At 43.8% G+C, this 15938-nt stretch overlaps 1 protein-coding gene and 1 long non-coding RNA gene across 2 annotated transcripts in view; one reads left to right on the forward strand and one right to left on the reverse strand.

Moving 5' to 3' along the window:
- The window catches only part of ALG14 (ALG14 UDP-N-acetylglucosaminyltransferase subunit), a 99453-nt gene that overhangs the window by 75100 nt on the left and 8415 nt on the right, over nt 1-15938 (forward strand). The window lies entirely within an intron of this gene.
- Nucleotides 1837-15833, reverse strand: LOC115299073. Its single transcript, XR_003911977.1, has 3 exons — nt 15732-15833; nt 6710-6760; nt 1837-2023 (listed from the first exon to the last, which is right to left on the reverse strand). It is a non-coding gene; the product is annotated as an uncharacterized LOC115299073 (long non-coding RNA).

A 15938-nucleotide genomic window follows, 5' to 3' on the forward strand; every position in this document is an offset into this window, starting at 1 on the left:
AGTCACTGCCTGCTCACATTTTCCTTTCTCCATGGATCTTTCCAGATCCCCCATGGCCAATAACCTCTCTTTCCCTTGCTCTCTCTTTATACTTGTATCTCTCTGAGGTGCTTCCATGCTTTGCCTTGTATTTTAGTCCCACTTAACGTATGTCTGTCTCCCACTAGGGATTCTCAGCCTTTTCGATATCATGTATCCTTTAACACATATTCTAGAACCTAAAGTACACATATTCTATAACATAAAAACAATAAGGATAAATAAAAATCAAGTGATTTGTCATCACATGATATGTTTTATAGTATCTCTAGGCATGAGCCCACCAGGAGATGCAGTCCAGGAGGTCGATGAGACTGTGGAGTTGTCATGATCAGGACGGCCACAGCGCAGACCGAGGCAGCCCGTCATACAGTAGCTCAAAACCTGAGTGGGTTTGCTGCCTGCCATGTGATTATCTTTTTTTTTTTTTTTTTAATTTACAGCTTTTTTCCTTTAAAATGTATATAACATAAAATGGGCCACGTTAAGCATTTGCAGGTAGACAATTCTGCGGGATTACATGCACGCACGTTACTGTGCAACCATCACCACTCTCCATCTCTAGAACTTTTTCAACTCCCCCAATTCTTGATGTCATTTTCTTTCTTTTTTTTTTTTAATGCTTTTTATTTATTTTTGAGAGACAGAGAGAGACAGCTGGAGCAGGGGAGGGTCAGAGAGAGAGGGAGACACAGAATCCGAAACAGGCTCCAGGCTCTGAGCTAGCTGTCAGTACAGAGCCCGACGCAGGGCTCGAACCCACGAACCATGAGATCTGACCTGAGCCAAAGCTGGACGCTTAAGCGACTGAGCCACCCAGGTGCCCTGATGTAATTTTCTTAAATAGTGAACAGCTAGCTCTTGGTAAAGGTCCAGAGAAAACAAAGTATAGTCTTTGCTCAATTCCCATGGTAGTTCTAGTTGGGGAAATCCAACGTGTATATGAAACTTACCAAAAAAAATTGGTTTTTGTCTTTCTGTGTGAAAGAGAGTTAGGTTCTGAGCTCAGATAATTGCCACCTATATGGACGTCCAGTGGGACGCAGGATAGTGCTTTGTTGTAGTCAACGGTCCCAAATATCACAGAATGTCTGTATCTGTGGTACTTGTCCACTAAGCACAAACAGTATCAGCACTCCTGGTCACTGTCACCACCAGAAATGATCCTATTAGTGCTTGATGCGTCGCCACTATTAAGAACCAGACCCCACGGTGCATAAACTCGGGGAGGACAAGACCCAGTTTTGTTCTCTTGTGGCCTCCCTAGTACCTGGTACAAAAGGCGCTCAGTGTTTGTAAAGCGGAGAGTGCAGTAGAGCGGATGCCCAGATAGCCCTCGAGTGCCTGTAACTCAGCTTTTCTGAAACTGAACCAGAGTGTCATCTTCCTCTTCTCCTCCCCCGCTCCCAACCTGTCTTGCTTCCCTCGTTGTCAGCCTTTACAGCAGTCTAAAACACTGGCCACTATGGACCTGTCCCTCCCTGCTCACATCCAGCCAGTCACCAGATCATTTCACTTCTGCCTTTCCTAACTCTGATGGCCTCTATTTCCCCCACTCCAGCCTCCTTTGCTGTATTCCCCCCGGGCTGTTGTAATTGCCTTGTTAAAGACACAGTGAACTCTGGCCTCTCCACACACATGCCAGGCCCTCCGTGCTTTGGTAGCATAGCTTCCTGTGCCTGGAACAACGCTACCTGTTTCACTTAGAAAAACTTGACCTCCTGCGTCAAGACCTGCCTTCAGTGTCTCCTCCTCAGCTCCCAGACCTGAGACAGAATTACTCAGTCTGTGCCTCTATTCATATCCTTGTTGTGGCTTTCTTGCATTAAACTTTATTTGTCCATATGCCAGACCGAGAGTTCCCAGGATGGAAGCTAAGCGCTCAGGCTTGGGAGACAGTGACTGGAGTTTGAATGCCACATGATTTAGCAGTCCTGTGGTCCTCGGCAAAGTCGTTAATCTCTTGAAGCCCCAGTTTTCTTATCTGTAAAATGGGGATAATGTAATGGTTATAAAGTGTTTAAAATAAAGTTTGAAATGATAACCATTATCATTGGCCTTGTATCTGCCCAGCATCCCAAGTAAGCAACATAGAGAAATTGCTTATCAGCCATTTTGAATGAAGGGAAGAAAGAATTGCTACTATTGTCAAGTTTGAGATTTTATTAGTCACAGAAATGGAATTTCTATTTGGCAGTCATAGCCAATTTTGTCATCAATAAAGTTAACCTTGGAAAAAACATCTTTTTCAGTGATCTATTTGCCTAACTTTTTTAGGTGCATTAAAAAGCATTCATTCTAAAACAGTAATGTGAAAACTGCTGGGCTTGTAAAGCCCATGTCTGCTGTGGAAAAACTATGCCTACAAACTCCCGGGTTTTAGACCTTTGACTTATGTCTTCTGAAACGTGAAGTGCAGGGACTGTCAGTTTCCTCGTACTAATCTGGAACAGTAAAGAACAGCCAGCACCACGGGTTTGGGGAGCTGAACTCAGTAACTGTCTGACGGCTGTCTCCCCCTCAGTTAAAAGTACATAGTCGTATTAGCTTATTGCTCAATTGTTTCCTTGCTTTAAGAAGCCTTTCTTTTATGTGTCTCAAGTCCTGCTTACAGTCTAAAGCTAAATCCTAAATTTTAAAAACTTCCATAGCTAATACTCTGCTAAATGTTTAAAGCCTGACATTTAATCTTCGAGAACTGAAGCTCTCTGATTTCACTGTTTGCAGCTAGTAAATGTCACTCTAAACATTGTTGCTTTCACTCACACTTAAGCGCTTTCATCTGCAGTGGGTGCAGTGTGTCAGAGAATTCTTTGTGTGCCACTCTAGCTAGGGGAAAAAAAGACACAGCCCGGCCTTTAAACAGAGTGAAAAAAACTGCTTAGAAGGCAAAGACGACCCTGTTTTTATATGGTGTTTGTGAACACACAATCCTGAATTCTACCAGATACTCTTAAAAAACAACCATATTAGCTCAGCCTGAACAGGGTCCCTGCTGAGCTCATACATGGTTGCCAGCCAGACAGCTCCCCACTCTTTTGTGACTGGAGGGGGACGGTAAGGTAGGGGGAAAGGGTAGTGGATGCTGTCATTACTTTAATTTCACTTTTGCCTGCAGGAGGAATCTTGTCATCTTCTGGCTCCCCAAACTGTTTTCAACCTGGGTGTTTTATTTCTTAGTTCCTGAAGGCTGCTGGCGCACAGATCAGCTCTCACTTTTCATCATCTTGACATGAAATGGAAAATCAGTTTGTGGCTATTTTCATAGCCAATGATTTACTCCTGTTCTTTTATCTGTCTCCCCTTTATGTTCTTTGTTTGGACATAGTTTTATCTCCCGTGTCTGTAGCCTTTTATTCTGCTGGGACTTTCATGATCCTTCTTCGTTCACCAGCCTCCTCCCCATTTCCCGAAACCCCCAGATCCTTGCCCTGCCCCATTTGTGCGCCTGCTGCTTCTTGCTCAGCTGCCTGTCTCTCCCCTCCCTGTCTCTTCCACACACTGCTGTGCCACCTTCTCGACTTCTCCGTATCTTTGACATCCATCTCCTTCACGTACCTTCAGGGCTCCCTCAGTGGTGGCTTATGATATAGCTGAGAACAGGCAGACATGCTAAACTCATCCCTAACCACTCTTGTAGATGAATAGATTATCAGCTAAATTCTTAGGCAAACACGTGTTTTTACAGCGGTGGATGCCAGTGTCTTCAGTTTTTTGGCAGCCATGCTGAAGCATGAATAGGAACCTGGAAACAGATCATTCTACAAGAAGCACTAAAGTGGAATTTAAAGAAACCATGGGCTTTTCTGTCAGACATAAATTGAAGTTCCTATTCTGTTGCTTATTAGCTTTGTGGCCTTGGACAAATGCATCTAGTCATTTAACAAATATTTATTGAGCACCTATTTTGTGCCTTGTGTTTAGCCTTTAGGGAGCCAGTTAATAGCCCTCTGTCTTCCTCTTTTATGTTCATAACCAATTGAGAAATAAGACCTAGAAAGGAAAATACTAGCTCGATCAAGTGATGAAAGCCAGATTAGAGGGTGTGGCTTTGATATGCAGCCACCCTGGGTTTACTAAGTCTCCCCTGAAATAAACTGCGGGCCTGCCTCTCTCCTCTACCCCGCACCCAAGCCAGGGTAGAGGGTAGGTGTGGAAGACAGACTAGCTGGAAGAGAGTGAGAAAGCCCGTGGGCCTGGCAGGGCCGACGTCCCTAGTCTGTTCTCTGAGCTCACTGCCCAGGCAAGCCTGGCAGTCCTCCTCCCCAGGGAAGGGGCGAGTGAGAAGCCTGAGAAGAAGGCGCTCCACTCTTCCTCCAGGGAGATGGGAGGCGCGAGTTCTCCCTCTTAATTGTAAGCATTCCACCTAATCAGTGATTACCATAGCAAGCAAAATTAATATTACTGCTCTGGTTTTTCACCTGTAAAACACGGCTAATCATACCTATCTCTTACTGCGGCTGTGGGGACTTGAATGGGCCGAGATACTACTTCCAAAGAATGTGAGTCCCTGTAAACTGCCATGCTTTGGGCAAGACCAGCCTGAAGTAGACGTGGTCATTCCGGGGCCTGATACGTCTTTGTTGCCCTCTCCCTGTTCTCTTTGTGAGCCCTGATTTGTTATTTCTCCCTTCCTCATCCCTGTTTAAAAAAAAATAGTAGGTGGGAATACTGGTCCTAAAGCATTGATTTCCAGGAAGCACACTGGCCAAATCTTTCCTAATCCTGGCTTATGTGTTTTAGAAAAACTCATTAATTTGGACAAAGAAAGCATTTAGAACAATTAAGTCTACTTTAGAACTACAAAACTGGTTGTACCTGAAGGGTCACTAAAGTACAATACATGGTTACAAACAGGTATTATTATTTGTGAACTGTATGTCTTGATTCCTCACATTTATTGTTATATTAACTTGTGATACTCATGTGTTTCTCTATTACTGTAGAAAATAATTGAGGTGAGCCTTGAAACCACAGTGATGAAGGTAAAGAGTTTTAGGAAAGATCTTTTAAGGTGTTTGGACTTTATGTTGGGGGCAGCAGGAATCCGTTGACAGCAAATGGCAATACGATCAGGTTTGTATTGTAGGAAAAAGTCATGTAGCAGCACTTTGGAGACAGGAGTGGAAGAGGAGGAACAGGAGGCGAGCCTGGGAAAACTGGTAGGAGGCTGCGAGTGAATCAGGCGGGAGGCTCACCTCAGGTAGTGGAGATCAAGGGCAAGGCCACGTTGAAGAGGGTTTAGGAATAGAATTGGCAGGGTTTGGGTGAGAAGGGGGAAAGAGAAATGTATCAGATGAAAAAACTGTAAATTAAAATAATAGGATTTCAAATGGTGGGGTGGCCAGAGGCCCTTCCCCAGCAGGATTAGAGGGTTAAAATGTGGACGCCAGCCTGGGAAGACAGTGGGAGCCAAAAGAAAGATGAAGTTGGCCAATAAGAAGGGCCAGACCACTCCCCCCAACCCCGAGAGAGAGCTGGAGAAGGAACTCCCTCCTCAGTGGATTTGCCTTCCACTGACTGCAGAGAGAGCAAAAGAGGAAAAAGGAAGGCAGAGAAAGAATTAAGTCACTGTGTTAGGGACATTCGGGGACCACATGCTTTCGAGAATGTGAGGATGTTATAAACTCTCCTCACTCGTGCATAATTATGTCTACCCAGTTTTGTTTTGTTTCTTCAAAAACTGATCTAGCAAAAGTACTTTATTGGATACTTAGCTAGACATGATTTGTATTGTGAACTCTATCTTTAATTCTTTGGTTTTTTTTTTTTAGTTGGATTCTTCTTTTGCCTTAAATTGCCTGGGTTAGAAAGAATTAAGTCCCTGCGACAGGCTCTCTCCTTGTAGTCTGTTTTTATAGGGTACTACCAGAACCCTTAGGCTTTAAAAAAAAAAAAAAGATCTAAGAACTGTGAATAAAAAAAAGATCAGTGAAGACTCTTGCAAAGGGGAAGGGAAAGGAGAGGAGAATAATTTTATGGCTTTAGAACAGTCCATGATATTTTCCTCTCACCCTTTTATATATTGTCTAAAGGTTTTTATTGATTGAACGTAGTGCTCTGGGCCCCTCATTAGCAGAGCATTATTGGTATATTAGTGGTAAACATATGCTTCTAAATTTTAGAAGTGATTATATACGGCAATGAAAATATATTCCTCTGTTTAAAGACTAAAACTTTTCTGTTCATTTCATGGTTTTTAAAGACAAATAATATTGGAATGGATAGTTTTTATTCTTATTTGTAAAGGCAGTGTACAAAGCCATTGTTTTTTGTTTCTGTTTTTGAGGTGTTTTATGATGTTCAACTGCCCGGCACTACTAGAGACCCAACAGTGAATCAGCAGTTTCTGCCAACTCCCCCTGAGACTTTTTTTTTAATGTTTAATTAATTATTTTGACAGAGAGAGAAATATGTCATGTGTATGCATGTGAGCAAGTGGCAGCAGGGCGGGGGGAGGGGGCAGGTAGAGACAGAATCCCAAGCAGGCTCCTACCGTCAGCACAGAGCCCAATGCAGGTCTTGATCCCACAAACCATGAAATCATGACCTGAGCCAAAACCAAGAGTAAGAATTTACCAACAGCCACCCACACACTCCACCCCCTTAAGACTTTTGTGTGGATGCACCCATTTTGTGTAAAGTACATGAAAGGAGCTGAATGCAGTACCATGTTTATGGATTGTAGGCTCCCTGGTGGTTCACTCATCTTCCCAAGCCCCTGTGTCAAGAAAAATGCCAGGCATCATTACAATTCCTTATACATGTTAACTCGTGTAATCCTTACAACAACCCTATATGTTAGTTACCTGCCATTTTTTTTTTAGCCCCATTCTGTGGCTAAGAAAACTGAGTCATAAGGAAAGAAATTGACCTGACCAAAGTTTGATGGCTACTCAATGGCAGAGATAGGATTCAAACCTAAATAGTCTGACGCTGCAGCATCCATACTGTAATCATGCTGTGCTTCCCATTCTGCTCAGGCCAGAACTATTGAATTCGTGAAGAAATTTCCTAATAAAGGTATACAGGTTGAGAAGCCCAGAGTGGTGGGCTAGTGGTAGCTATTAGAACTAGAACATGGGTTTTAACATACTTGATTATAATTCACATCAAATTTAAACTTAGCGTCCATCATATGTGTGAGTGCCTTGCTCCAGTTCTTCTCTAGGATTCCCCTTGCCAACATTTCCACCAACCAAACGTACCCCAGCTCTTTGTTTCAAAGGCTCAAGCCGCAGTGAGCTGCTGGGGGAGGCTGAATGGGCTGGACAGTCAGTGGGGGTAGGAGTCAGGGACAACAATGAAGAAGTGGCTTTCAAGGCTGCACAGCGCTCACTCTCCCTGGAAACGCGCTGTCAGACTCAGGAAGTGTGATTTAATCCTGGTGGAGATAATTCCATTTCATACTCTAGAGTGGATTTCTAACAGAATTTCACTTTCAGTCTTGCCCTGGGAAGCTTTACCAGTAAATAATTTGGTGAACATTATATTTGCCCTGTTAGCTGAACTACACAAAATAGGGGTTTATTCTTCTGCCAGACCACGTCCTTTTCCCTTAAAAGGCTCTTCAGAGAGGACCTGAGAACCTGCTGCCCCAACAGAAGATGCCTGGACTGTGGCCCAGCAGTGCCCTCCACAGGGTTGGGGGGCGGAGGGAAGACTGGAATTAAATCAAAAGAGCCACTGTTGATCTTGAAAGAACATCAGCCATACCGATGACACAAGGATTCTTTTCCCCCTTCAGCTCCAAGACCCATCTTTTGGTATTTGTTGTGAGGCAACCCTCAGCAGAGAGACTGAGAAAAATAATAGCAAATATGCATAAGGGACTCGCTGAGTTTTAAGTGCTTTGCAGACCTTACTCCACTTACTCCTTATGTCAAAAGCACTACCCGAATCCCCCTTTTATAGATGATGAAACTGAGGCACAGAGAGGTGAAATAACTCGTACCAGTTCACACAAGTAGGAAGTGGCAGAGCCAGATTCACTCCCAAGCAGTCTGGCTCCAGAGTCCATGCTCTCGCCTAGAGCCAGGCCCTTCCCCTGGACTGTCCATTGCTCAGAGATGCCATCTTGTTCCCAATTAGACAGAAACTATTGTTTCAAAAAACAGGGGCTCCATATTTGAATTTCATAGGTTTGGTATTCTTTCCATGGTAGTTGAGTCTCGAACAAAATTTGGCATTGGGTCAGGCAGGGTGTTTCTCAGATTATCTGCTAGATTAAAACCTGTTGCCCCCACCCTTGGGACGACTCTGGCATAGCTCCACTACCGAGGCCTTGCTTGTCCAGCCCTCTCCTCCTCAACCACCCAGGTTGTGATGCCAAAAAGCACGCAGCAAACCATTGCCCGCATCTGCAGAGATGCTCCTGTAGCCGCGTGAGATGGGGCACCTTGGCAGCTAAGGTGACTTTGAGTGACAGAAGAGCTGCTGCCTTGCCACCTGCTACTCCCTGTTCATTAATGCTCCTTTCTGTCCTCAGGTGCCTTCCCTGTCTTCTGTCATTACTCTCAGAATGCTGTTCACCATTATGTCCGTTATGATAGGTCTCCTCCCTACCGTAGGCTACTTGATTTCAAAGGGTCTAGCCAACAGAGTTCTGGCGGTTCTTCTGCTAGTAGGAACTTCAGGCTCACTAAGATCTCCTCCAGGTGAGTTGAGCTGTGCTTCTGACCTCAAGGTGGTCTTGCAGGATGAGAGAGAGGTGTGGAGTCCAAGCTTGGCTGCAGAGTACCGTGTGTAACCACAACAGAGCACAACTACTGAATGCATTTCAGTTTGTTGAAAACTATCATTTTGCCTGTTTTGTTGTCTGTTTCTCTCTTACACACACACACACACACATACACACAACCAGAATATCAGAAACAAGTGCTTTTATGTATCCTTTTACCTTAGAATTAAGGAATCAGATAATCCCCTATAAAAATTCATAAACATATTTTATGCATAGGTTAAAGATATTGTGGGTTCAGTTCCAGGCCACAGCCTTAAAGCAAATACCACAATAAAGCAAGTCAAATGAATTTTGTTGGCTTCCCAGTATATATAAAAGTTATGTTTATACTATACTACATAGTCTGCTAAGTGTGCAATAGGATTATATGTAAAAAACAGTGCAAATGCATTAACTTAAATATACTTTATTGCCAGGGTGCATGGGTGGCTCAGTGGGTTAAGCATCCAACTTCAGCTCAGGTCATGATCTCATGGTTTATGAGTTCGAGCCCAACATTGGCTCTCTGCTGGTAGTGCAGAACCTGCTTGTGAGCCTCTGTCTTCTCTTTCTCTCTCTCTCTCTTTCATAAATAAACATTTAAAAAATAAATAAATACACTCTATTGCTTAAAGATGCTACATCATCAGAGCTTTTAGTGAGTTGTAATCTTTTTGCCGGTGGAGGGTTTTGCCTTGATGTTGATGGTTGTTGACTGATCAGGGTGAGAGCAGTGGTGGCAATTTCTTAAAATAAGACAACAGGGAAGTTTGACACATTGATCAAATCTCTTTTCATGAATGATTTCTCTGTAGCATGTGAGAGTGTTTACAAGCATTTTACCCACAGTAGAACTTCTTTCACAATTGGAATCAATCCTCTCAAACCCTGACACTGATTTATCATGTAAGTTGATGTCATATTCTCAATCCTTTTCTGTCATTTCAACAATCTTCACAGCATCTTCACCAGAAGTAGATTCCATCCCAAGAAACCACTGTCTTTGCTCATTCATAAGAAGCAATTCCTCACCCATGAAAGTTTTATCATGAGATTGCAGCCATTCAGTCACATGTTCAGGCTCCACTTCCCATTCTGGTTCTCCTGCTGTTTCCACCACACCTGCTGTTACTTCCTCCGCTGAAGTCCCGAGCCCCTCCAAGTCATCCATGGGGTGGGAATCACCTTTTTTCATTCCTGCTCATGTTGACATTTTGACCTCTTCCCATGAATCATGAATGCTTTTAATGTCATCTAGAATGGTGAATCCTTTCCAGAGGTTTTTAATGGACTTTGCCCAGATCCATCAGAGGAACCCCTGTCTCTAACAGCTATAGCCTTGCAAAATGCATTTCTTAAATAAGAAGACTTGAAAGTTGAACTTATTCCTTGATCCATGGGCTGCAGAATGAATGTTGTGTGAGGCATGAAAACAACATCAATCTTCATTGATGTTCTGCATCTTCATCAGAGCTTTTGGGTGACTGGGTGCACTGTCAGTGAGTAGTAATATTTTGAAAAGAATCCTTTTTCTGAGCAGGAATTCTCAACAGTGGGCTTAAAATATTCAGTAAATTATGCCGTAAACAGATGTGCTGTCATCACACTTTGTTGTTACACTTCTAGAGCGCAGGCAGAGCAGGTTTAGCATAGTCCTTAAGGAGCCTAGGGCTTTCGGAATGGTAAGTGAGCAGGGCACCTGGGTGGCTCAGTCGGTTAAGCATCTGACTCTTGATTTCAGCCCAGGTCATGATCTCATGGTTCATGAGTTTGAGCGCCACATTGGGCTCTGTGCTGACAGCACTGAGTCTGCTTGGGATTCTCTCTCTCCCCCTCTCTCTCTGCCTCTTCCCTACCTGTGTGTTACCTTTCTTTCTTTCTCTCTCTCAAAATATATTTAAAAAAGGAATGATAAGCGAGCATTTACTTCAGCTCATCAGCTCCTAAAGAGCATCAGCCTGTCCTTTGAAGCCAGGTATTTGACTTCTCTGTAGCAATGAAAGTCCTAGACGGCATCTTCTTCCAGAAGTATGCTTTGTCTACATTGAAAATCTCGTTTAGTGGTGCCCCCTTCATGCCTTGACTTAGCTACATCTTCTGGGTGCCTTGCTGCAGCTTCCATGTCAGCACCTGCTGCATTGCCTCACACGTTGATGTTACTGAAATGGCTGCTTCACTTAAACCCCATGAAATAGCTCCTGCTAGAATTAAGTGTTTCTCTCAGTTCCTACCAGTGTTCCTGTTTTAGGAAAGACCCATTTGTGTAGCCTTCAACCTTCTTAGGATTGCAGGGAGTCAGGGCCTGGCTCTGGATTAGGCCTTGCATTAAGGGAATGTTGTGGCAGCTTTGATCTTCTATTCAGACCATTCAAACTTTCTCCATATCAGCAATAGGACTGTTTTGTTTTCTTATCATTGGTGTGTTCACTGGAGTAGCACTTTTAATTTCCTTCAAGAACTTTTCCTTTGCATTTACAACTTGGCTAACTGGCAACTTTTGGCCTATCTCGGCTTTCAACAGGCCTCCCTCACTAAGTTTAAGTCATTTGTAGCTTTTGATTTAAAGTGAGAGACGTGTGCCTCTTCCTTTCCCTTGAACACTTGGAGGCTCTGGTAGGGTTATTAATTGGCCTAATTTCAATACATTGTGTCCCAGGGAACAGGGAGGCCGAGGAGAGGGAGAGAGACAAGGGGGATGGCTGGTCAGTGGAGAAGTCAGCACACACCCATTTATCATTTACGTTTGCTGGTTTACATGGGAGCAGTTCGTGGCACCTCAGAAGAGTTCCAAGATCACTGATCACGGATTGCCGTAACAAACATAATAATAATGAAAAGGTTTGAAATAGTGCAAGAATTACCAACACGTGACCCAGAGACCTGAAGTGAGAAATGCTGCTGGGCAAACAGCACTGATAGACTTGCTCAATGCAGGGCTGCTGTAGACCTTCAGGTGGTTAAAAACAAAAGCAAAAACAAAAACCACTGTATCTGCGGAGCATCATAAAGCAAAGTGCAATGCAACAAGATATGCCTGTGGCGCAAAAATAATCTGTGCCTAAATCACCTAAGGAAAACTGCTGAATGGCTTTCAGTTCAGCAAGATAGAAATTTTATACATAGCCACATGTTAAAAAAAAAAAGATCATGAAGAAACTATCACTGATCTAGTTAAGAAAGGGCCTTGACAGAAGTCAGGAATTATGTAACTGCTCTGATCAGGCCAGTTCTTTCTGTTTAGAAAAGGTTCTCCCTTTTCTTATGAAAACATTAACCATTTTTTCTATTTACTCTGCTGGAAAGCTTTCCTAATCCATTCTAGTCCAGTGGCATGTTCTGGTCTGCCACTAATTTCTCTATTAAAGCTATAAAATATCAGTAACAGTTGCCAGAATTTCACCTTCAATTAAACTCCCCAAGTCCTGTCTGCCCTGGAGCCCCACTTGCCTGTAAGCCTGCTGTGGGTGATGCCAGATCTGGGTAACAGGTGCAGGGCAGAGCGAGATAGGAGAGACTTGTCTTCTAGAAGCTAGGTTGGAATCTCAGTGGTATGATCTTACATAGCTCATTTAATTTCTCTGTGCTTTAGTTTTCTTGTCCAAAACATGAGGATAACAGCATCCACTCCAGAGGGCGATTGTAGGCTTAAGTGAGGTAATTATGCAAAATGTCTCAAAGGTCCTGTGCCTGGCAATAGTTGGTGCCTCTGAAGGTCAAGGTCTTGCCCTTCTTTCTCAGGCTACAAGGAGAGTATTGAGCTAAATGACTCCCAGAGCCCGCATCTAGCTCTAGCAATCTGCTTCTGGGAGCGCAATGGAGTATAGGGTGCGAGGAAAACAAAGGAAAAACTACTGAATTACTACGATTCAAAGATCTCTGTGAAATCATTTCAGGCCATTGAAAATACAGTGAAAACAAACACCAAGAAGGCAGGAAATGAACGTCACCTTGACCATTTGGTCCTGAGAACAGGAAAATGAAAAAATTCAGTTTCCTCAGCTGCTTCCAGGAAGGGTTAGGAGAACAATGTTTGATTAGCCTGACAATGATCTTTAATAATGATAATGCAGAGCAAGCATGGCTTAACCAGACAAAAAAAAAATTTGAGTTTTTATTTTACATATGTATTTACTTTTTCATGATGGAAGATCAGGGCCAGGAAGCCCAGCGTGTCCCCCTTAAAAGCTCCGAGTTCCTTCGCCTACTCTGCACTCAGAGCGGGAGGATTGGCCGTCACCAGGTACAGAGCGCCCAGCTTCAGGAACCCTGGTCTGTGCGATCCTGCTAACAGGCACTGAAACTACAGTTGAGCGTCCCTCAGTTGTGGGGGAGACACTGGAACCTGATGTCTGCATGTCTCTCCTTCCTGTTCACCTGCCACCTGCCAGCAACAGCGGTTGCTGAGCCCAAACCCAACAAATCAGGAAGGTCACCAGAAGGCTAGGAATCTAGTTTCCCACGCAAGGGTAACACATTGTATTGAAATGAACACGATGAGGCTTATCAATCATGTTATCAGGCTCGCTGACTGTGCTGCAGACATCAGCTTTCACGGCCATTTGGCCACAGGCTGAGAGGCACTCTACTGGGGCGCCATAGGCCCAAAGCAGGGACGCTCAGGAATTCTTCAGGTGTCTACCATCTGTGGAAATCCAGAAAATACTGCTGCTGGTAATCAGGGTCCTTCTATCATTTTCTTACACAGACATCACTTGGAGGGGAACAGGCAGGGCAAAAAACATGACTGGAAGGTAAAGATCAAAATGGATGGTTGGGTTACTCTTCTACGGAATCCTCTGATGGGTGGGATAAATCACGCCTGGTCAGTGCTATACCTGTGACAGAGTGAGGGAAGAGCCTTGTGAGCACTCTTAAGACTTTGACAAATGCCATAATTACACTCCTTGACTTTTGGATGGATCATAATAATAACTGCCATTTATTGAATTTTTAAAATGGACAAGCACTACGTTAAATGCTTTACATGGATTATCTTATTTAATCTCCACAGTAACACTATTAAGTAGATGCTGTTTTCCTCATGTTCTGTTTGTTTCTGGTTAAATGACTCTTCCTCATCCCTAACATTCCCTCCCTACCCACTACAAACTCCCAAGAAGGAGAATGCACTAAAGCATATTATTTGCCTCCCCACCACACCATCAGACCAGTGTCGTCTGGCCCTGTGTGTCTTTGTTTTCAGTATTTAGCACAGGAAGTCAAACCCCTAAGGTAGTTTCACCTGGACCTACCAGCTCTGTTAAACTGATCTGTCTCAAGCTCCTGCCCCTCCCTAACCCCACAAACCCTTTCATTAGCCCTCGGTAACTTATAGTCAGTCCACAAAATCTCCCTTTTCTTTCCTGCCTCTTGCTCTAACTGATGTCTCTCTTACTCGGAAGACCATGCCACTTCATCACATTGCTTACAAGTCCCGTCCTCCCAGATCTTACTTGGCCTCCATATCTCCTGTATCTGTATCCTGCTTTATGTTATATGTTCACACATGCACCTGTTATTTTCTGTCCACCCACTGGAATGTGCACTTTGTGAAGGCAGGGATTTTTGTTCACCAATACATTCCTAATACCCAGAATAGTACCTGGCACAGTATCTTTGCTCAGTAAATATTTCCTGAGTGAAGTAATCCAGAAATGAGGAAACTGAGCCATGGAATGGATAAGCAGCTTGTCCCTGGTCACACTTCTGTGGAACGGCCAACCCACGTCTGTGTGATTGCAAATCCCTGGCCCATAAGGCTGTGTCCAGCCTCTTGATGAATTGTGTGAATGCAACATGAACAAGAATATTCCGGCTGAACTGGAGTAATGAGTTTGGCATGTCAATATAGGGAACTTAATCAACTGGGGAAGATCCTACGGGTCAAAAATTGACTGTTGTTTTTTTATGGCAATGTGTGGTATTGTGATTTAGAAGAAAAGTATACATATGGTCATTCAGGTGACCAAAATATATTTCTCATTATATTTGGTCTTAATCCACAGTTCCTGACTCAAAGCTCCTCTAAAGCCCTTTGAATTTCCTAAGTGATAAGAACAGTAAGGTTTCATTTGGAGAGCCCCTAACATGGCAGCTGGCTGCCTGTGTAGCCAGCCATGTGATTAGAGGGTTTCAGTCCCAACCCTCAGAGAGGGGAGAGAGCCTGGGGGTTCATTCAGTCACCAGTGGCCAGTGATTTAGTTAATCATGGCTGTGTAATGAAGCCTCCATAAAAGCCCAAGAAGACAGGGTTCGGAGAGCTTCTGGGTTCGTGAACACATGGCAACTTGGGGAGAATGGCAAGTTCCAAGCGGGCACAGAAGCTCCACGTGCCCTTTCCTCACACCTTGCCCTGTGTATTTCCTCTCTGGGTGTTGATTCATATCCTTTAACATCCTTTGTAATAAATCAGTAATCTAGGGAGTAATTGGATTTTCCTGGGTTCTGTGAGCTATTCTAGCAAATTAATTAAACCCAAGGAAGGGATTGTGGGAACCTCTGTTCTACAGCCATTCAGTCAGAAGTACCGGTAACAATGTGGACCTGCGGTATCCTGAGTTCAGGTTGGGAGCTAGAGCCTCCAGCGTATAGCCTGTCAGCCAGAAGCACAGGGATCATCATGGCGTGTGACTGGTGTCTGAAGTGGAGAGTGAACTGACGGGACTGAGCCCTTTACCTGTGGAATCTGATTCTGTTTGTGTAGGTAGTGTCAGAATTGAGTCAAATTGTAAGATACCCAGCTGGTGTCTGGATCACTGTTGGTGCGGAGAAGCCTACACACACACGCGCGCGCGCGCACACACATTGGAATTTGGTCCAGGAGCCTAATTTACATCAGGAACAGTTTTTTTGAGTTGTCACCAAACAAAATATAAGTAACCGATAATTTGAAGAGCTAGCAATAAAATCAGTATCCTTACAACATGAGCACATTAGCCAAGATAAAAAACAAGTTATTGAATTTACTTACCTTTTTAAAAGAAGATGAAAGCTGTACTTGGCGTCAAGAGAAGTCAGGCACTGTCCAGGGAGACTGTAGCACATTCGTGCAGTGAAGCAGCTAATGCCATTGCATAACCTGGAACGGAAGGAGTGATAGAATTGGAATATAGACCTCAGAATGCTATACACCATGGTGACAATCCTGAAAATTCTGTGTGTCAGCAACCGAATCGTA

This window comes from Suricata suricatta, chromosome 8 (genome assembly GCF_006229205.1).
Source record: "Suricata suricatta isolate VVHF042 chromosome 8, meerkat_22Aug2017_6uvM2_HiC, whole genome shotgun sequence".
Classification (NCBI taxonomy): domain Eukaryota; kingdom Metazoa; phylum Chordata; class Mammalia; order Carnivora; family Herpestidae; genus Suricata; species Suricata suricatta.